The sequence below is a fragment of the Salmo trutta genome, chromosome 17, assembly GCF_901001165.1.
Source record: "Salmo trutta chromosome 17, fSalTru1.1, whole genome shotgun sequence".
Taxonomy (NCBI): domain Eukaryota; kingdom Metazoa; phylum Chordata; class Actinopteri; order Salmoniformes; family Salmonidae; genus Salmo; species Salmo trutta.
In genome coordinates this window covers 55,449,967-55,473,779 of record NC_042973.1, presented here as the reverse complement: position 1 = coordinate 55,473,779, position 23,813 = coordinate 55,449,967, and the positions used below count along the sequence as shown (strand labels likewise).

The 23,813-nt window shown below is 41.1% G+C and overlaps 1 non-coding gene across 1 annotated transcript; it reads right to left on the bottom strand.

The window, feature by feature from the left end:
* Positions 1 to 276: 276 nt before the first annotated feature.
* Positions 277 to 349, bottom strand: trnav-aac (transfer RNA valine (anticodon AAC)). The gene has a single exon. It is a non-coding gene; the product is annotated as a tRNA-Val (tRNA).
* Between the last annotated feature and the right edge of the window lie 23,464 nt (positions 350 to 23,813).

The window sequence follows — 23,813 nt, the reverse complement described above, 5'->3', positions numbered from 1 at the left end:
TTTATGAAAATAACTATTCTCTGTTAAACGTATAGTGCCTACTGCACGTGTCAAAGAGCACTGTTTCCGCCCGGTTTCAAACCGAGGACCTTTCGCGTGTTAAGCGAACGTGATTACCACTACACTACAGAAACTGCTGCTACATTGAGCTACAAGGAGTAAACCGAATTTTACTGATATTCATGGCACGTATTCAAACTTCCAAAATACAGAATTTAAGAAAATAACTTTTATCTGTTAAAAGTACAGTACCTTACTGGACGTGTCAAAGAGCACTGTTTCCACCCGGTTTCGAACCGAGGACCTTTCGCGTGTTAAGCGAACGTGATAACCACTACACTACAGAAACTGCTGCTACAATTATCTGCAATGAGTAAACCGAATTTTACAGATAACTTTATAGTTGGCTTGGCCAGCAGCATCAGGAAACTAGATGTAAAGACTCCTCCTGCAGACTTTATAGTTGGCTTGGCCAGCAGCATCAGGAAACTAGATGTAAAGAATCCTCCTGCAGACTTTATAGTTGGCTTTACCAGCAGCATCAGGAAACTAGATGTAAAGACTCCTGCAGACTTTGTCAACTATTAAACACACAGTTGCTTCACTGGCACTGACACAAATCACCAGTTTCACAATGAAATATTCCAGATGCCAAAAACCTCAGTGATCAGAACTTGGAGAGAATTGGGTGAAGGCCTTCCTCTTTGAGACAGAGAGGAAAGTCTAGGCTCAAGCAGAGATATTATCTCCAATGCATTTTCTTTGTACATAAGAAAGCGGTCTCAAGGTAATGTAATGTAATGGATTCCTCCTATCCACAAGTACTGGTCTGGCCTCTGTAGTGCATGTTGGTCTTCATTTAGACATTCCACATAGTCCAGGCTCCCTCACAAACAGCACTAAGCAGAAGTTAAACCTGCCTCTTTGAAAGATTCATTTAATCTTCCATTTAGTCCTGGAGTAGCTCTAATCCTCCCTCTTGCAATCGGCTTTGATTAGTCCAGAACAGGCTAAATCTACCACTATTTTAACATAACTCAAAGCGACTTGCACAGACTTAAGACAGCTCAAACAAGCATTTTAGTCTGGGACTAAGCTTAAGCCTTGTCTGTGAAACCGGCCCTGAGTGTTTTATATAATATGACTAAATGTGTTTATTTCTGTGTTGCAGTCAAGAAATGGAACAGCAAGGCCACAGAACATGACATAAGCAGAGCTGTGGGAGACCACCTCAAGCCCCTGGTAGAGCCGGGGGTGGTGTTTACCACTCCACCACGCCTTCAGCAGCCTGGAAAAGTGGGATTGATACTGTTTTTCATATTAAGATGGACCAAGAAATGTGTTGCTTTTACACATATTTGTTCATTGGTTTGGAAATAGTCTTGATTGGTCAGTCATTGGATTCATTTGTTTTACAATATGTTTAAATCAAATCAAGCTTTATTTATACAGCACATTTCAGACATGGATGCAACACAATGGTTTCACAGGGGGAAAAAACTATGAAAACAAACAGAAATATTTAGTACACAACAAACAGAGGATAAAAAACAAGATTAACAACTGAAAGACTAATGAGCACCCTAAAGAAATGCCATTGATTAAAATATTAACAATTGGATGCAACATCCAACCCAAAATATAAACTTGTTTTACTACATTGTTTGTTGTTACGTTCCCCAGCAAGAAAAATCTAAAATGTTGCTCAAACAGAAGAGGAACTAACAAAGAGTCACTGACAACAACCACAACTAAACAGGTGGGGTTTTAGGAGGGGCTCTGAAAGACACTATGGGGGTGTCCACTGGAAGTTGACTAGTAACAACAACTGGGACCTAAAAGACACCCACCATGAGACCCACTAAATCTGCCCAAGAAGAGGAAAACAAAAGAAAAACCCACAAAAAAATTAAAGACAGGAAGCAAACCTAAAAGGTGGAGCAACTAAAGGTGTTGACTCTCCACATGTATCAAGACAACTGGAGCACTGGGCCAGACACTCTTAAATAGAACCTGGACCAGCTCAGGTGAAACACCTTCCCACTAACGAGATGGACAAGCCAGCACAGGTGTAACACATACTGACTAACGAGGTGACACCAATCAGTGCGTCCTACGTGCTAACGAGCTAGACGTGCTAACGAGCTAGACGGGCTAACGAGCTGGACGGGCTAACGAGCTGGACGGGCTAACGAGCTAGACGTGCTGACGAGCTAGACGTGCTAACGAGCTAGACGTGCTAACGAGCTAGACGGGCTAACGAGCTGGACGGGCTAACGAGCTAGACGAGCTAGATGTGCTAACGAGCTATACGACGAGCAAGACGACGTGCTGGCGTCCAACCTCAAAACATAAAATGGAAAAACCAAAGCCTGTAACACCTTTCCCTTCAAGACAACAAATATATCCTATATTTTTGTTGGACAAGTTTGCTCACCACCAACAGAAAACAACTTCCATTTCACATTATAATCAACTACAATGCTTCACCTTCACCAATATAAATATGGTGTCTACTGAGTGTCAACAATTAAAAACAAGAAAAAAACACGTATTTCTAAATAATAATATACAATAGGATTATTTGTTTCTCCTTTTTCTTTCTATAGAATCCTAAAACTTACTAGCTTCTAGAACTCTCATCTTCCTAAAACTCACTAGATTCTAGAACTCTCTTCTTCCTAAAACTCACTAGCTTCTAGAACTCTCTTCTTCCTAAAACCCACTAGCTTCTAGAACTCTCGTCTTCCTAAAACTCACTAGCTTCTAGAACTCTTGTCCCCTTGGAACGAGCGCAAACAAAACTAATCTCCAATAGGTGCAGTCAAAATAAATTGTGATCCATGGCAACGCACTGGCTAAACACAAAACACATCTTTTTGACTGCTATAAGATTTCACAGCTATAAGATTTCTCTCCTGTGTGTGTTCTCTGGTGTGATGTCAGATAGTATAACGAATATAAACATGGTGTCTGCTGGCTATCTACTGGCTATCAACAATTAAAAACAAGAAAAACACATTTCTAAACAATAATATACAATCGTTTTATTTTATCTCATTTTTCTTTCTATAGAATCCTAAAACTCACTAGCTTCTAGAACTCTCATCCCCTTGGAACAAGCCCAAACAAAACTCATCTCCAATACGGAAAAACGTGCAGTCAAAATAAACTGTGATCCATGGCAACGCACTAGCTAAACGCAAAACATAAAACTGTTTGACTGCCCACCTTGAGACAATCAGAAACCAAGTTGTCCTCACCATGAACCCTGAGATTCTAAAAGCAGGGGAACAATGTCAATATAATTGTACCAAAAAAATTGTCAGTTGGTTTCATAAATAATTATCATTACTAAATGTTATATGAAATGTAAATATGAAATATTTGATTGCATAGTCTTATTTTCAACATCTTTTCAATGACATTTTGCTAGGTGGGATAGCCCCAATGTCAAAACACAGTTTTAACATGTCCAAATCTAAACATAAAATGTGCTATATACACAAACATCTGCCACAATAATCATATTACTTGTATTTTTTAAAACAAGAAGCTTATAAATTGCATAAGCACGAAAAACGCTGTTGTTTTGAAAGGTAGCAATAAATCACTGATATCGATCAGGGGGGAAAATCAGCTTGTACATGATGTTGAAACTAACACAACTAAAAAAACACATGGAAATGGGAGATATCTTTTACCTCACTGGTTAGAGGACAACCTGCAGAAGACAGTCAGCTACATTTTGGAGTGATGCATTTAAATTTAGGGGTCACTGAACAAAGGAACACTTATTTGTCATAACTCATCGATATCATGTTGTAATCAATTGTGCCGAGAGGAGGGAGATGAGGTTGCACGTCCTGTTGAAACTAACAGCTCAAAAATCACATGGAATCTGGGAATAATGTGTACATCCCTGGTTAGAGGACAATTTGTAGAAAACAGACAGATACCATGTTGGTTACGCACTTGAATCAACATGGTAAGTGTAACACAACTCTTTTTTTGTTAGTCACTTTTTATTAAATCTCATAAATAGTACTCTTCCATTTCAGAGCCTGGATTTTCCCCCTGAAGCTAATATCAATACCATGTTGAAATCAATAGAACAGGGGGCAAACGTTTAGGGTTCTACATTGTGAAACTATTAAAATACTCCAACTACAATGTTAAAACATTCTACATTGTGACATTATATAATTGATATCATGAAATAACTCCTTCATGTATTTTCTGATGTTTGATCAGATGTCTTTTATCGGTGAATCTCGTCACACTGATCACAGCTATAAGGTTTCTCTCCTGTATGTATTCTCTGGTGTACAGTCAGAGAGCCAGATGTTATAAAACTCTTCCCACATTGATCACAGCTATAAGGTTTCTCTCCTGTGTGTATTCTCTGGTGTAGAGTCAGAGAGCTAGATGTAGTCAAACTCTTCCCACATTGATCACAGCTATAAGATTTCTCTCCTGTGTGTGTTCTCTGGTGTGATACTAGATAGACAGATCGACCAAAACTCTTCCCACATTGACCACAGCTATAAGGGGTCTCTCCTGTGTGTATTCTCTGGTGTTGAGTCAGAGGGCCAGATGTTGTAAAACTCTTCCCACATTGATCACAGCTATAAGATTTCTCTCCAGTGTGTGTTCTCTGGTGTAGTGTCAGATGGTAAGATGTAGTAAAACTCTTCCCACATTGATGACAGCTATAAGGTTTCTCTCCTGTGTGTGTTCTCTGGTGCACTGTCAGCTGTCCAGATTGACAAAAACGCTTCCCACATTGATCACAGCAATAAGGTTTCTCTCCTGTGTGTATTCTCTGGTGTAGTGTCAGATGGCCAGATGTAGTAAAACTCTTCCCACATTGATCACAGCTATAAGGTTTCTCTCCTGTGTGTATTCTCTGGTGCACTGTCAGCTTGCCAGATTGACCAAAACTTATCCCTAATTGATCACAGCTATAAGATTTCTCTCCTGTGTGGATTTTCTGATGAATTTTAATGCCTGATGAGGTGAATCTCTTCCCACAGTCAGAGCAGCAGTGAGTTCTCTTCCCTGTGGATCTCTGCAGGTGTTTCCTGAGGTGTTTTGATCTGGAGAGACTCTTCTCTGCCTCTTCAGCATCACGAGGTTGTTGAGGCTCCCCAGAGGATCCACGATAGTCACGTCTCTCTCCTGTGTGAACAACAAAGTCAGACAGATGATTAAAGGCCCACAACAGTAGAAATCCACTGTAAAAGGTGATACCAACAGCGTAGCCATGATGTTGTTGTACAACAATTGACGTCTGTAATGTCATGTTAAAATTGTTGGACAAATGTCTTAAAATGAGCAAGAATAGTCATATTTTGTCTTGTTTTCACATTAGTAGTGAAATCGATGATTGTAGGCTAGAAATAAGTTAAAGATGCTGAAATCCTAAGCAGTGTGCCAGACGACGTTTGGTCTCCAATATAGGCCCCTTTCTGTGTTTAATAAAATTGCGGCACGAGGGCGATGCACATGCAATTTGATTGCAGAAACACCTCCCTGCTAATAAGGAAACCGATAGTTATGGATGTAGTATATCTGGTAATGAGGAAACCACTAGTTATGGATGTAGTATATCTGCGAATGATGAAACCACTAGTTATGGATGTAGTATATCTGCTAATGAGGAAACCACGAGTTATGGATGTAGTATATCTGCTAATGAGGAAACCACGAGTTATGGATGTAGTATATCTGGTAATGAGGAAACCACTAGTTATGGATGTAGTATATCTGGTAATGAGGAAACCACTAGTTATGGATGTAGTATATCTGGTAATGAGGAAACCACTAGTTATGGATGTAGTATATCTGCTAATGAGGAAACAACTAGTTATGGATGTAGTATATCTGGTAATGAGGAAACCACAAGTTATGGATGTACTATATCTGCCTGGAGCAAAAATGGTGAGCGAAGATTTGAGTTTTTCACAATGTATTCTGAATGTGAATGGTGAGGGAAGTAACCTCCATTTCCAGGTTGCTTATGAGTACATTTCACACTACTTTGGATTATAATTGTAAGGCTCGTTTTAATGTTCTTCGCAAATCAACCGCTTTATACTTAAAAAACACTTCAAACAGTAAAATGCTCTTTGGCTAGCTTTTCCATCAGCCTGACAATGAGGGGTTGTACACTAAGTTTTTGCCAAATTGGCCCATAACTTCACCTAACAATAACATAGACCTACTGTAGTACCCAAACCTCACATATGTCGTGATGTTTGTCATTTGACTGGCATTCAGAAAATGATTTCCTAGATCAGCAAATGATAGTTGAACATGTGACTATTATTCACCTTTATTTAACCAGGTGGCCAGTTGAGAACAAGTTCTCATTTACAAATGCGACCTGGCCAAGATAAAGCAAAGCAGTGCGACACATAGTTAGAAACACATAGTTAGAAATACTGGTGTGAGCAAGAAAAGCATATAAAAACATGGGGATGAGGTAGGCAGTTGGATGGGCTATTTACAGATGGGCTGTGTACAGCTGCAGCGATCGGTAAGCTGCTCAGATAGCTGATGCTTAAAGTTAGTGAGGGAGATATAAGTCTCCAACTTCAGCGATTTTTGCAATTCGTTCCAGTCATTGGCAGCAGAGAACTGGAAGGAAATGCAGCCAAAGTAGGTGTTGGCTTTGGGGATGACCAGTGAGATATACCTTCTGGAGCGCGTGCTATGGATGGGTGTTGCTATGGTGACTAATGAGCTGAGTTAAAGCGGCCTAGCAAAGACTTATAAATTACCTGGAGCCAGTGGGTTTGGCGACGAATATGTAGCGAGGGCCAGCCAACAAGAGCATACAGGTCGCAGTGGTGGGTAGAACATGGGGCTTTGGTGACAAAACGGATGGCACTGTGATAGACTGCATCCAGTTTGCTGGAGTAGAGTGTTGGAGGCTATTTTGAAAATGACATCGCAGAAGTCAAGGATCTATAAGATAGTCAGTTTTACGAGGGTATGTTTGGCAGCGTGAGTGAAGGAGGCTTTGTTTGCGAAATTGGAAGCCGATTCTAGATTTAATTTTGGATTGGAGATGCTTAATATTAGTCTGCAAGGAGAGTTTACAGTGTAGCCAGACACCTAGGTATTTATAGGTGTCCACATATTCTAAGTCAGAAACGTCCAGAGTAGCAATGCTGGACGGGAGGGTAGTGATCGGTTGAAGAGCATACATTTAGTTTTACTTGTGTTTAAGAGCAGTTGGAGGCCACGGGTGGAGTGTTGTATGGCATTGAAGCTCGTTTGGAGGTTTGTTAACACAGTGTCCAAAGAAGGGCCAGATGTATACAGAATGGTGTCATCTGCGTAGAGGTGGATCAAGGAATCACACGCAGCAAGAGCAACATCGTTGAACAGAGAAAAGAGTCGGTCCGAGAATTGAACCCTGTGGTAGCTCCATAGAGACTGCCAGAGGTCCGGACAACAGGCCCTCCGATTTGACACACTGAACTCTGAGAAGTAGTTGGTGAACCAGGCGAGTCAGTCATTTGAGAAACCAAGGCTGTTGAGTCTGCCAATAAGAATACGGTGATTGACAAAGTCGAAAGCCTTAACCAGGTTGATGAAGACGGCTCCACAGTACTGTCTTTTATCGATGGCGGTTATGATATCGTTTAGTACCTTGAGAGTGGCTGAGGTGCACCCGTGACCAGCTCGGAAACTGGATTGCACAGCGGAGAATGTACGGTGGGATTCAAAATGGTCAGCGATCTGTTAAACTTAGAAAGGCAGGGCAGGATGGATATAGGTCTGTAACAGTTTGGGTCTAGAGTGTCACCTCCTTTGAAGAGGGGGATGAACGCGGAAGCGTTCCAATCTTTAGGAATCTCAGACGATACGAAAGAGAGGTTGAACAGACTAGTAATAGGGGTTGCCACAATGGCGGCGGATAATTTTAGAAAGAGAGGGTCAGGTTTTGCAACTCTTTCAGAATATCAGCTATCTGGATTTGGGTGAAGGAGAAGCTGGAGAGGTTTGGGCAAGTAGCTGCGGGGGGTGGTGAGCTGTTGGCCGGGGTTGGGGTAGCCAGGAGAAAAGCATGGCCAGCTGTAGAGAAACGCTTATTGAAATTCTCGATTATCATGGATTTATCGGTCGTGACAGTGTTTCCTAGCCTCAGTGCAGTGGGCAGCTGGGATGAGGTGCTCTTATTCTCCATGGACTTTAGTGTCCCAAAACGTTTTGGAGTTAGAGCTACAGGATGCAAACTTCTGTTTGAAAAAGCTAGCTTTTGCTTTCCTAACTGACTGTGTGTATTGGTTCTTGACTTCTCTGAAAAGTTGCATATCGCTCGGACTATTCGATGTTTTTGTGTTGGTCGAGGGCAGTCATGTCTGGAGTGAACCAAGGGCTATATCTGTTCTTAGTTCTACATTTTTTGAAAGGGGCATGCTTATTTAAGATGGTGAGGAAATTACTTTTAAAGAACGACCAGGCATCCTCGACTGACGGGATGAGATCAATATCCTTCCAGGATACCCGGGCCAGGTCGATTAGAAAGGCCTGCTCGCAGAAGTGTTTTAGGGAGCGTTTGATAGTGATGAGGAGTGGTCGTTTGATCGCGGACCCATAGCGGTTGCATGGCAATGAGGCAGTGATCGCTGCGATCCTGATTGAAAACAGCAGAGGTGTATTTGGAGAGAAGTTGGTCAGGATAATATCTATGAGGATGCCCATGTTTACGGATTTAGGGTTGTACCTGGTAGGTTCCTTGATAATTTGTGAGCGATTGAGGGCATCTAGCTTAGATTGTAGGACTGCTGGGGTGTTAAGCATATCCCAGTTTAGGTTACCTAACAGAACGAACTCTGAAGATAGATGTAAGGCAATCAATTCACATATGGTGTCCAGGGCACAGCTGGGAGCTGAGGGGGGTCTATAACAGGCGGCAACAGTGAGAGACTTCTTTCTGGAGAGATTCATTTTTAAAATTAGAAGCTCAAACTGTTTGGGCATGGACCTGGAAAGTATGACAGAACTTTGCAAGCTATCTCTGCAACTCCTCCCCCTTTGGCAGTTCTATCTTGACGGAAAATATTGTAGTTGGGTATGGAAATCTCTGAATTTTTGGTGGCCTTCTAAGCCAGGATTCAGACACGGCAAGGACATCAGGGTTGGCGGAGTGTGCTAAAGCAGTGAGTAAAACAAACTTAGGGAGGAGGCTTCTGATGTTAACATGCATGAAACCAAGGCTTTTTCGATTACATTAGTCAACAAATGAGAATGCCTGGGGACATGCAGGGTCTGGGTTAGCCTCCACATCACCAGAGGAACAGAGGAGGAGTAGGATGAGGGTACGGCTAAAACTGGTCGTCTAGTGCGTTGGGGACAGAGAATAAAAGGAGCCAGTTTCTGGGCGTGGTAGAATAGATTCAGGGCATAATGTGCAGACAGGGTTATGGTGGGGTGCGGGTATAGTGGAGGTGATCCCAGAGGCACTGAGTGATGATAAGAAAGGTTGCATCTCTGAACATGCTGGTTATACTGGGTGAGGTCACCGCATGTGTGGGAGTGGGACAAAGGAGGTATCTAAGGCATGTACAGTGGGACTAGGGGCTCCGCAGTAAACTAAAACAATGATAAAATCCTAAACAATAGTATACATGGCATATTGACATTTGAGAGAGACATAAAGCGAGGCATAAAGCAATCACAGGTGTTGATTGGGAGAGCTAGCTAAGACAACAACGGGTAAGACAACAGCTAACCAGCTAAGACAACAACAACAGGTGAAATGGTGATGAATGGGCAGAGAGGTTCGGTTAACTACACACAGGGCCTGAGTTCGGGCTAGGGCCAACAGATAAACAAAGGATAAACAAAGTGGAGTACCGTGATACATGAACAGTCCAGCAGGCATCAGCTATGTAGCCAAATGATCATAGGGTCCAGTGTACAGCAATAGATTGAACAGGGAAGCCGTCGTTGCTATGCTAGCAAGCGGGAGACACGGCGTTTAAAGTTAGCAGGCCGGGGTAAGTAGAAGCATCTGCTCCGACGTCCGGCAAAGGCAAATTACTTCTGCGGACCAGTCGCAGTGGTACGGCGGGGCGCCGTGTCGACGAAGGGACCGGGCCAAATGGTGAAAGAGGTATTGTAGTTGTGGTAAATTTGTTTGCAAGCCGGGAGATGCACCTGGCTCAGGGATAGCTTTTGGGGCTGGGTCACTCAGTGGCAGCTAGCTAGCTGTGATGATCAGGGGTAAAGGTCCAGGGTTTACGGCAGGAATCCGGCGTTGTAGTGGAGAAAAACAGTCCGAGGCTGGCAGGTATTATCCAGGCTAAAAGCGGCTGGTGCCTGAGCAGAGGGTAAAGGCCGCTAGCAGTGGCTAACAATGACTAAATAGCTAGTAGCTAATTAGCTGGTTAGCCTCTAATGAATGTTTTGGCTATATTTAAAAGAAAAATAGCGGATCTGTGTCACATTGAGATTAACATTGTTAAACTAAGTGTTTGCCAAATTGGCCCATAACTTCACCTAACAATAACATAGACCTACTGTAGGACCCATAACTTAACCTAATAACAATATAGACCTACTGTAGGACCCATAACTTCACCTAATAACAATATAGACCTACTGTAGGACCCATAACTTCATCTAATAACAACATAGACCTACTGTAGGACCCATAACTTCACCTAATAACAACATAGACCTACTGTAGGACCCTGTAGATGTTATGTCCCTGTATTGCTACTGCTGTATCAAAGGAATTATCTAAGTGAGTTTCAGAGATGAACAGTACAGTGCATTCCAAATTCAATAGGCAGGCAAGTAAACAAAAACGTTTTCAAATAAAAACTATTCCAGAAAATGTATATAACATACAGTCCTTGGACCTTGAGGAGTAACGGGGGCAGCAATCAGCAGCACCGGAAGGTATATTTAATTTAAAAATAGAAAAAGAGATTGAAAGTAAATTGGAATATATACAAAAAATACAAAAAAGGAAACGGGAGGATGACAAAAAACGTATGCACTGCTACGCCATCTTGGGGGGAAAAACTAAGTAAACTAAGTGTTTGCCAAATTGGCCAAAAACATCACCTAACAACAACATAGACCTACTGTAGGACCCATAACTTTATCTAACAATAACACAGACCTACTGTAGGACCCATAACTTCACCTAACAATAACAGACCTACTGTAGGACCCATAACTTCACCAAACAATAACATAGACCTACTGTAGGACCCTGTAGATGTTATATCCCTGTATTGCTACTGGTGTATAAAAGGAATTATCTAAGTGAGTTTCAGAGATGAACAGTACAGTGCATTCCAAATTCAATAGGCAGGCAAGTAAACAAAAACGTTTTCAAATAAAAACTATTCCAGAAAACGTCAGGGTGTATATAACTCCCGTCCAAGAGACTGTCGACCAATCGCGTTCACATTGTCATGCTGTGACATGCGGTTCCTAAGCTAATTCTCACTAAATCCCTTTTTAAAGTCAGGCTATGAGTCGAGAAACATGCCTATTTTCCTTGAAAGTATCGCAATTGAGAATCGATTCACATTTAGATGGAATATGTGACTATTTTAGCTGCCAGAGCCAGTCTACCTCTGAAAATAACATACAGTCCTTGGACCTTGAGGAGTAACAGGGGCAGCAATCAGCAGTAGAAACAATAACAAAGCGTACTCCCTGCCCGTTTCGGTAAAAAGCTGAGGGATGGGGCTGGAGAAATGTAACCATCCATGATACCAACATTATAGTTTTAACCATGTTTTGAGGATATACAGTGTTTGTTTATATTTACTGACAAACATTGGAGTAAATAAAAGCTTATATTTTGGGTTCTGATGGGGTACGACAGTTGAACTAAGCTCATGAGGCATTTATAAGTGATTTATTCAAGAAACAATGAGTACATATCATTAATGTATAAGTCCCTAAATGGATGTAACAACTGCTGATTGTCCCTTTAAGAGAACATCTTGGGCTAATCTAATAGGAGATATTGAGGACTACAGTATTTCAGGCATTGTCATTGGATGCATTTGATCAATTGTTAACGTGCTGTTGATGGTCCACTCTTGATGTTCTACACGTTACAGTGCAGCTTCAGCCATTCCTACAGAACAACATTAAAGTGTAGAACCCCTTTACTGCATATTGGTTCAACGACTGCAGAGACGGTACTTACTGGTGTTAAACAGATCTCCAACCTCCTCTTCTTCCTCCAATGTGACAGTCATCTCCCCCTCCTCTTTCACTCCAAAAACTGCATCCTCCTCTCCTTTTACTGTAACATCCTCCTCCTCTTTCACTCTGAACGCGTCTTCCTCTTCTTTCACTGTAACGTCTTTCTCTTCTTCTTTCACGGTAACAGCCTCACCCTCTACTTGTTGTTGTATTGTAACATCCTTCTCTTCCTCCTCCTCTTTCACTAGAACTTCTTTCTCCGTCCAGCAGACCTCCTCTTTAACAGGAGGAGAGTAGCTTAGTGAACTCATGGTCGGGGATGTTAGCTAGCTAGCATTAGCGACTAGCCTAGTTCTAAGCTAACTTAGCAAACCAGCTAGCTGACAAACAACGTAAATATATAATTAAATGGGCCAACAAGTACATACATACAAGTACATGTGTTTAATACACAGAGACTAATATACACCAAACCAGTGTAAAGAGCGTGAATGTTGTAGCTATGTTTGCTAGAAAGCTACCGAGGTGTCTGACTAGCTGTTGTTGTTGAAGGAGCGTCCCGTCCACTAGATTATACGTCACACTGGCAGCATCGCCTGAACCTAAAAGACGCACATCGCCATCTGCTGACTGGAGGGCAACGCAGTTGAGGAACCAAACGTTTATTTTTTATTTATTTCATAAAAGGTTAATATTATATTAAGTCGTTCAAAGAGAAGCATGTGTTGATTGATTCGTGTTTAATGAGTGAGAATTTAAAACAAACTTCACACCCACTACACATTTGCATTGAACCATACTTCTGACATGGATCATTTTGACCCCAGAGGCATATCTTTTATCATAGCCAAAATGTGGTTCATTCAATTATTCAAATTTTTAATGACTTTGTCAAACAACTTGTTTTTAATATATATAAATCATGGTTTAGTGTTTCTGTATCAAAATTGACTTTTAATTCAAATCCTTTGGAGTCATTTTGACTCCAGCCAAAAGCACCTTTGTTAAATAGGACGTTTATTTCAAATCAAATCACATTTTATTGGTCACATACACATGTTTAGCAGATATTATTGTGGGTGTAGCGAAATGCTTGTGTTTCTAGCTGCGACAGTGCAGTAATATCTATCAAGTAATATCTAACAATTTCACAACATATACCCAATAAACAAACATCTAAGTATTTGAATCTAGGTTTCTCTGTAGACATGATCCATCCCACCAGAGGGTGGAGGGGCTCCTGTATCAGTGGTTTTGACAGATAGACACCTGCAGACAAACTGTATAGTGCGTGTACTCTCCTAAGATTGGACTTTTCTATACCACGTATCACATGACTGTGTACAAAACTGCCAGTGGTAGAAAACTCTCCCAGCGGTAGAAAACACTGCCAGAGGTAGAAAGCCCTGCCAGTGATATACAGAGCATTCGTTAAGTATTCCGACCCCTTCACTTTTTCAACATTTTGTTACGTTACAGCCTTATTCTAAAATTGTATAATTTTCCCCCCTCATCAATCTACACAAAATACCCCATAATGACAAACCAAAAACAGTTTGACATTTTTGCAAATTGATTAACTTAAGTATTCAGACCCTTTGCAATGAGACTCGAAATTGAGCTCAGATGCATCCTGATTCCATTGATCATCCTTGAGATGTTTCTACAACTTGATTGGAGTCCACTTGTGGTAAATTCAATTGATTAGACATGATTTGGAAAGGCACACACCTGTCTATATAAGGTCCCACAGTTTACAGTGCATGTCAGAGCAAAAACCAAGCCATGAGGTCAAAGGAATTGTCCATAGAGATCTGAGACAGGATAGTGTCGAGGCACAGATCTGGGGAAAGGTAGCAAAAAATGTCTGCAGCATTGAAGGTCCCCAAGAACACAGTGGCCTCCATCATTCTTAAATGGAAGAAGTTTGGAACCACCAAAACTCTTCCTAGAGCTGGCTGCCTGGCCAAACTGAGAAATCGGGGGATAAGGGCCTTGGTCAGGGAGGTGAACAAGAACCCGATGTTCACTCCGATAGAGCTCCAGAGTTACTCTCTGGAGAAGGGAGAACCTTCGAGAAGGACAACCATCTCTACAGCACTCCACCAATCAGGCCTTAATGTAGCAATGATTAAATTGTCAAAATGTATTTCAATGGACAATTCAGTGAACTGTTCTGTGAAAGGTGTCGGCTAGAGATGACATGCAGGAGGTTGCAGGGATTTGTTGTCTTGCATGTCATCTACTTTGATGCTAATTAACATTTTAGAATCAAAGAGTAAAGAGACACAAATATATTGATAAAGTATTTGTATTTATTATGGATCCCCATTAGTTCCTGCCAAGGCAGCAGCTACTCTTCATGGGGTTTATTATGGATCCCCATTAGTTCCTGCCAAGGCAGCAGCTACTCTTCCTGGGGTTTATTATGGATCCCAATTAGTTCCTGCCGAGTATGGTCAGGGAGCGTGCCAGCCTGTCTGAACCACCCCTGGATTAACAGGTATAAATGATGGGTTATGAACTAACAGGTATAAATGATTGGTTATGAATTAACAGGTATAAATGATGGGTTATGAATTAACAGGTATAAATGATGGGATATGAATTAACAGGTATAAATGATGGGTTATGAACTAACAGGTATAAATGATGGGTTATGAACTAACAGGTATAAATGATGGGTTATGAACTAACAGGTATAAATGATGGGTTATGAATTAACAGGTATAAATGATGGGTTATGAACTAACAGGTATAAATGATGGGTTATGAATTAACAGGTATAAATGATGGGTTCTGAATTAACAGGTATAAATGATGGGTTATGAATTAACAGATATAAATGATGGGTTATGAATTAACAGATATAAATGATGGGTTATGAATTAACAGGTATAAATGATGGGTTATAAATTAACAGGTATAAATGATGGGTTATGAACTAACAGGTATAAATGATGGGTTATGAATTAACAGGTATAAATGATGGGTTATGAATTAACAGGTATAAATGATGGGTTATGAACTAACAGGTATAAATGATGGGTTATGAACTAACAGGTATCAATGATGGGTTATGAACTAACAGGTATATATGATTGGTTATAAATTAACAGGTATAAATGATGGGTTATGAATTACCACATCCCCTGCGAGCCCAGGCATTTCAATACCTTCAGGACTTCTTACGGTCCATGTGCAATGTATATGGTTATCTCTGTCTCTCTCTCTCCATCTCTTCTTTAACAAGCAGCAATGTTGTTGTCATTCCACTAGGGACCTGTTTTCAGCATTTTAAGTCTCCAGTCAATAACCGGTGCACTGGAATTATCCCTCTACACATGTACTGTACTGGGATTATCCCTCAACACCCTCTACACATGTACTGCACTGGAATTATCCCTCTACACATGTACTGTACTGGAATTATCCCTCTACACATGTACTGCACTGGAATTATCCCTCTACACATGTACTATACTGGAACGATCCCTCTACACCCTTTACACATGTACTGTACTGGAATTATCCCTCTAAACCATTTACACATGTACTGTACTGGAATTATCCCTCTAAACCATTTACACATGTACTGCACTGGGATTATCCCTCTACACATGTACTGTACTGGAATTATCACATTGGCTGGCAGAAACTTACTGTTTTTTTTATTGGGCCATCGAAGCTGTCTCAGTGAGAGACTAGTTGATTATGGACTAACAGTTTAACAGCTTGAAGGTCACAACTCATGTTATTCTGGTTAAACAGAGAGAGACCAGTTGATTAAGGAGTGGGGATTTTTTGACACTGGCGCATGCGTGCATGTGACGACTCCATTTTACTTCTTTCAGTGTTTGAACGGATACAACGTCTCCCGGTTGGAATATTATCGCTATTTCACAAGAAAAATTGCATAAAAATTGATTTTAAACAGCGTTTGACATGCTTCGAAGTACGGTAATGGAATATTTTGACATTTTTTGTCACGATACGTGCCGGCGCGTCACCCTTCGGATAGTGTCTTGAACGCAAGAACAAAACGCAGCTATTTGGATATAACTATGGATTATTTGGAACCAAAACAACATTGGGTGTTGAAGTAGAAGTCCTGGGAGTGCATTCTGACGAAGAAAAGCAAAGGTAATCCAATTTCTCTTATAGTAAATCTGAGTTTGGTGAGTGCCAAACTTGGTGGGTGTCTAAATAGCTAGCCCGTGATGGCTGGGGTTTCTATTCAGAATATTGCAAAATGTGCTTTCACCGAAAAGCTATTTTAAAATCGGACACCGCGATTGCATAAAGGAGTTCTGTATCTATAATTCTTAAAATAATTGTTATGTTTTTTGTGAACGTTTATCGTGGTTAGATAAAGGAGAGTCTTGTCTTTAAAATGGTGTAAAATAGTCATATGTTTGAAAAATTGAAGATTTGGGATTTTTGAGGTATTTGTAATATGCGCCACGCTCTACCATTGGATATTGAGGAACATCTAGATGTAAGAGGTTTTAATACAGTCAATCTTCTAAAAGACAATTCCACACATTAACCTGACCACATTCTGTACATTCCCAGGATATCAGTTAGTTCTAGTCGGAAATCTTTTTACTAACAGGAACCTAACAAATCTGTTCAACCGATAGTAGGTTTTACCACAGGCCTAACAAGGAACCTAACAAATCTCAAATCTCTCAACCGATTGTAGGCTTTGCTACAGGCCTAACAAGGAACCAAAAAAAATCTCAAATCTCTCAACTGATTGTTGGCTTTGCTACAGGCTTAACAAGGAACCTAACAAATTTGACCAACCGATTGTAGGCTTTGCTACAGGCCTAACAAGGAACCTAACAATCAAACATCTTCTTCATGTTTCTTAAGTAACACAAACGTCTTCTGCATGTTGACTAGTAACAAACATCTTCTGCATGTTGACTAATAACACAAACATCTTCTGCATGTTGACTAGTTACACAAACATCTTCTGCATGTTGACTAATAACACAAACATCTTCTGCATGTTGACTAATAACACAAACATCTTCTGCATGTTGACTAATAACACAAACATCTTCTGCATGTTACCTAATAACACAAACATCTTCTGCATGTTGCTTAAGTAACACAAACACAGGTGCAAGAGGCGAAAGAGGCGCGAAGGAAACAAACACATCTCTCTCTGCCTCAGGACACACCTTTAACCTTGACTTGGTGTGCGTCCCAAATGGTACCCTATTCCGTATGTAGTGCACTGCTTTTGACTAGAGTCAATAGGGCTTTGGTCAAAAGTAACACGCTATTTAGGGAAAAGGGTGCCATTTGGGACGAAACCTTGGTGCTTTGTTTTTAATGAGTATGTTTACATTACACTAATAATTAGATATTAAACTAATTACGGCAGTAGGCTGAGTATGGAGATAGTAAGGTCATAATCTAAGTAACGCTGATTAAAGCACCTGGTTTTCTGAGCAATGTTTCAAATCATTAGGACATGTGAACAAACATCTTAATCGGTGTTCCAGCGGTGTATTTGATCTCTGCATGAGCTAGCATCAGCCGAGCGGGCATCCCTCTATTACGAGTGAAGTGAGTTCGTAAATGAATGAATCAAACCCAATGTCCACCTGGTACGCTGACAGGGTCTGAATCAACCCAATATCCACCTGGTTCACTGACAGGGTCTGAATCAACCCAATGTTAAGGGGAGGGAAGATTGGTCAAGAGGGTGATGATTATTGTTGTTCTACTGCCTGATTGTTATGCAACAACACTGTTTACAAAAGCTTTGTTAAATCAGCACAACAGTTTTCAGCTGTGCTAATGGTTTTCTAATGATCAATTAGCCTTTTAAAATGATAAACTTGGATTAGCTAACACAACGTGCCATTGGAACACAGGAGTGATGGTTGCTGATAATGGGCCTCTGTACACCTATGTAGATATTCCATAAAAAATCAGCCGTTTCCAGCTACAATAGTCATTTACAACATTAACAATGTCTACACTGTATTTCTGATCAATTTGATGTTATTTTAATGGACAAAAAACATGATTTTCTTTCAAAAACAAGGACATTTCTAAGTCACCCCAAACTTTTGTTACACCATGTAGGAGCAGTATAGAACCTAGTCTGTTCATTATATACATCTACATGATGTATTGTTACACCATGTAGGAGCAGTATAGACCTAGTCTGTTCATTATATACATCTACATGATGTATTGTTACACCATGTAGGAGCAGTATAGACCTAGTCTGTTCATTATATACATCTACATGATGTATTGTTACACCATGTAGGAGCAGTATAGACCTAGTCTGTTCATTATATACATATACATGATGTATTGTTACACCATGTAGGAGCAGTATAGACCTGGTCTGTTCATTATATACATCTACATGATGTATTGTTACACCATGTAGGAGCAGTATAGACCTACAGTAGCTGGCTACTTATTTAGATTTGGTTTGACTTAATGAAACTGCCTTAAATGTTCTGTAGTAAAAAAAAAAAAAATATTCGCACTAATCAATCACCACATTCAGGTCTTTGTATGTCTCAATATAATGGTATTATTTAATTAAATCCATGTAAAATAATCTTAGTCTGAAAATAAAATGTGATCCTCAACTGCGTTTCCCTCCAGTCAGCAGACGGTGATGTGCGTCTTTCAGGCGATGCTGCAGCGTGACGTATAATCTAGTGGACGGTTCTTCATAAACAGCTCGTCAACCACCTCGGTAGCTTGCTAGCCAACATAGCCGAAAGATTCAAGCTATTTAGACGCTTTCGGTCTATATTAGCTACTGTGTTTTAGACACACTTCTGTCGTATCTACTTGTTAACCTATTTAATTTAATATTACGTTATTGTTTATTAGTCAGCTATAGTAGCTGGCTGGTTAAGTTAGCATTAGCCTAGTCGCTAATGATAGCTAGCTAGCTAACATCCCCGAACATGAGCTCCCTAAACTACTCCCCTCCTGTTAAAGAAGAGGAGGTCTGCTGGACGGAGAAAGAAGCTCTGGGGCTGAACATTGTCGTGAAAGAGGAGAAGGAAGAGGAGGATGTTACAGTAAAACAAGAAGTAGAGGGTGAGGCTGTTACAGTGAAAGATGAAGAGAAAGACATTTCAGTTAAACAAGAGGAAGAAGAGGATGATGCTGTTTTTGGAGTGAAGAAGGAAGGAGAGATTACTGTCACATTGAAAGATGAAGAGGAGGAGACAGGAGATCTGAGTAACACCATTAAGTACCGCCTTCAATTAGTTTTTAACTTTGGATATTCGGAGTTGGCTCGTCAATACCTCTTCAACGGAGGGCCCTGGGATGATGACTGATATGTCTAGAATCAGACGGCGTAGAGAACGAGCTACCCCTTGTTTTCTCCGTTCCGTTTCCAAAAAGTGACTTAACATATATATTTGAGAAGGGTCTATCTGCTGACCGCAGACTGGGGGCCACGGCATGTAGTGATTTTAATGTAGTGATGTTTTACTACACACCGTGACCCCCAATAGAGCCATGTGAGAGTTGGGTTGGCTACACCAAAGATTATGGATATACTGACAAGATGTCTCTCTGTCCTAACAAGGGGAGTCGTTGTCCACAAAGCTGCACTGTGGGTTGTCTATCTCCCACCTATCCTGTCTTTGGATTGGTGGATACAGCTTACATTTACATTACATTTTAGTCATTTAGCAGACGCTCTTATCCAGAGCGACTTACAGTAGTGAATGCATACATTTCATTTTTTGTACTGGTCCCCTGTGGGAATCGAACCCACAACCCTGGCGTTGCAAACACCATGCTCTACCAACTGAGCCACACGGGTCCAATTATCCCAGCGGAACAGACAGACAGGTATCTTACTTCATTGAAAGGGGACTCTGGTCGGGGAAAGCAGGCCGTAGTTTGGGCATGCAGACTGTAGAGCCAGGCATGTCCCCATCCCCCTGGGGGCCAGGCCAATCCAACACCCGCTGAGGCCACAGGCAATGGGACTCCTGCAGGGCCCGTACAGACACGGGGCTCTCACGGTTACTCCCTGGGAGGGTGAACTTGGCAAACTAAATCTTCAAAACCTAAGAGAGCATTTATCTTATTATTGTAATCTATTGTTTATATTCTATGAGGGTTGTTGTCGTCAACCGCCTGTATTCAATGGAGAGAGATGCTAAGCTATACTATACTGCTATACTACAATTGTTTCCACTTGGATACAACCTACTGTACCTACTGGCATGACCTAGAGAGTTACAACCTACTGTAGCCTACTGGCATGACCTAGAGAGATACAACCTACTGTAACCTACTGGCATGACCTAGAGAGATACAACCTACTGTAACCTACTGACACGACCTAGAGAGATACAACCTACTGTAGCCTACTGGCATAACCTAGAGAGATACAACCTACTGTACCTACTGGCATGACCTAGAGAGTTACAACCTACTGTAACCTACTGGCATGACCTAGAGAGATACAACCTACTGTAACCTACTGGCATGACCTAGATAGATACAACCTACTTTAACCTACTGGCATGACCTAGAGAGATACAACCTACTGTAGCCTACTGGCATGACCTAGAGAGTTACAACCTACTGTAACCTACTGGCATGACCTAGAGAGATACAACCTACTGTAACCTACTGGCATGACCTAGAGAGTTACAACCTACTGTAACCTACTGGCATGACCTAGAGAGTTACAACCTACTGTAGTCTACTGGCATGACCTAGAGAGATACAACCTACTGTAACCTACTGGCATGACCTAGAGAGATACAACCTACTGTAACCTACTGGCATGACCTAGAGAGATAAAACCTACTGTAACCTACTGGCATGACCTAGAGAGTTACAACCTACTGTAACCTACTGGCATGACCTAGAGAGATACAACCTACTGTAACCTACTGGCATGACCTAGAGAGATACAACCTACTGTAACCTACTGGCATGACCTAGAGAGTTACAACCTACTGTAGCCTACTGGCATGACCTAGAGAGATACAACCTACTGTAACCTACTGGCATGACCTAGAGAGTTACAACCTACTGACATGACCTAGAGAGATACAACCTACTGTAACCTACTGGCATGACCTAGAGAGGTACAACCTACTGTAGCCTACTGGCATGACCTAGAGAGTTACAACCTACTGTAGCCTACTGCCATGACCTAGAGAGATACAACCTATTGTAACCTACTGGCATGACCTAGAGAGTTACAACCTACTGTAACCTACTGGCATGACCTAGAGAGTTACAACCTACTGTAGCCTACTGGCATGACCTAGAGAGCTCAAGTTTTAAAATTCCTGGATTTTAAATGAATATTTTCCAGTAATAATGATCATTTGTATCTTCCTATCCACATGTGTGATCCCTCTCCTTTGTCGTCCTCTCTACACCAATAACAGACAACTACTGTGGGACTCCCAATCATACAGCCGGATGTGATACGGCCTGGATTCGAACCAGGGAGCGTAGTGATGCCTCTTGCACTGAGATGCAGTGGCTTAGACCGCTGCGTCCGTGTGTGTGCTAACTATTTAACTGTACTAGAATGCTTAAAAGGCAGCAAAAATTTTAAATATCGGTTATCGGTATCGTTTTTTTTTTTAGCAAAGAAGATATTGATATCGGTATTGGCCAAAAATGTAATATCTGTGCATCCCATTATTCTAAAATTGTATTATATTATAAAAAATGTTCCTCATCAATCTACACACAATACCCCATAATGCCATCACAATACCCCATAATGCCATCACAATACCCCATAATGCCATCAAAATACCCCATAATGCCATCACAATACCCCATAATGCCATCACAATACCCCATAATGCCATCACAATACCCCATAATGCCTTCACAATACCCCACAATGCCATCAAAATACCCCACAATGCCATCACAATACCCCACAATGCCATCACAATACCCCATAATGCCATCACAATACCCCACAATGCCATCACAATACCCCACAATGCCATCACAATACCCCATAGTGACATCTCAATACCCCACAATGCCATCACAATACCCCATAATGCCATCACAATACCCCATAATGCCATCACAATACCCCATTGTGACATCTCAATACCCCACAATGCCATCACAATACCCCATAATGCCATCACAATACCCCACAATGCCATCACAATACCCCACAATGCCATCACAATACCCCACAATGCCATCACAATACCCCATAATGCCATCACAATACCCCATAATGCCATCACAAAGCCCCACAATGCCATCACAATACCCCACAATGCCATCACAATACCCCATAATGCCATCACAATACCCCACAATGCCATCACAATACCCCATAATGCCATCACAATACCCCATAATGCCATCACAATACCCCACAATGCCATCACAATACCCCATAGTGACATCTCAATACCCCATAATGCCAAAGCAAAAACAGGTTTAGATTTTTTGCAAATGTATTAAAACTATTCCCCAGGATAACTAGTCTGAGTAATGTAATATGTACGACCCCTGGATAACTAGTCTCAGAGTAATGTAAGATCCCAGGATAACTAGTCTCAGAGTAATGTAAGATCCCAGGATAACTAGTCTCAGAGTAATGTAAGATCCCAGGATAACTAGTCTCAGAGTAATGTAAGATCCCAGGATAACTAGTCTCAGAGTAATGTAAGATCCCAGGATAACTAGTCTCAGAGTAATGTAAGATCCCAGGATAACTAGTCTCAGAGTAATGTAAGATCCCAGGATAACTAGTCTCAGAGTAATGTAAGATCCCAGGATAACTAGTCTCAGAGTAATGTAAGATCCCAGGATAACTAGTCTCAGAGTAATGTAAGATCCCAGGATAACTAGTCTCAGAGTAATGTAAGATCCCAGGATAACTAGTCTCAGAGTAATGTAAGATCCCAGGATAACTAGTCTCAGAGTAATGTACGACCCCTGGATAACTAGTCTCAGAGTAATGTAAGATCCCAGGATAACTAGTCTCAGAGCAATGTAAGATCCCAGGATAACTAGTCTCAGAGTAATGTAAGATCCCAGGATAACTAGTCTCAGAGTAATGTAAGATCCCAAGATAACTAGTCTCAGAGTAATGTAAGATCCCAGGATAACTAGTCTCAGAGTAATGTAAGATCCCAGGATAACTAGTCTCAGAGTAATGTATGGTTCCAGGATAACTAGTCTCAGAGTAATGTAAGATCCCAGGATAACTAGTCTCAGAGTAATGTAAGATCCCAGGATAACTAGTTTCAGAGTAATGTAAGATCCCAGGATAACTAGTCTCAGAGTAATGTAAGATCCCAGGATAACTAGTCTCAGAGTAATGTAAGGTTCCAGGATAACTAGTCTGAGTAATGTAAGATCCCAGGATAACTAGTCTCAGAGTAATGTATGGTTCCAGGATAACTAGTCTCAGAGTAATGTAAGATCCCAGGATAACTAGTCTCAGAGTAATGTAAGATCCCAGGATAACTAGTCTCAGAGTAATGTAAGATCCCAGGATAACTAGTCTCAGAGTAATGTAAGATCCCAGGATAACTAGTCTCAGAGTAATGTAAGATCCCAGGATAACTAGTCTCAGAGTAATGTAA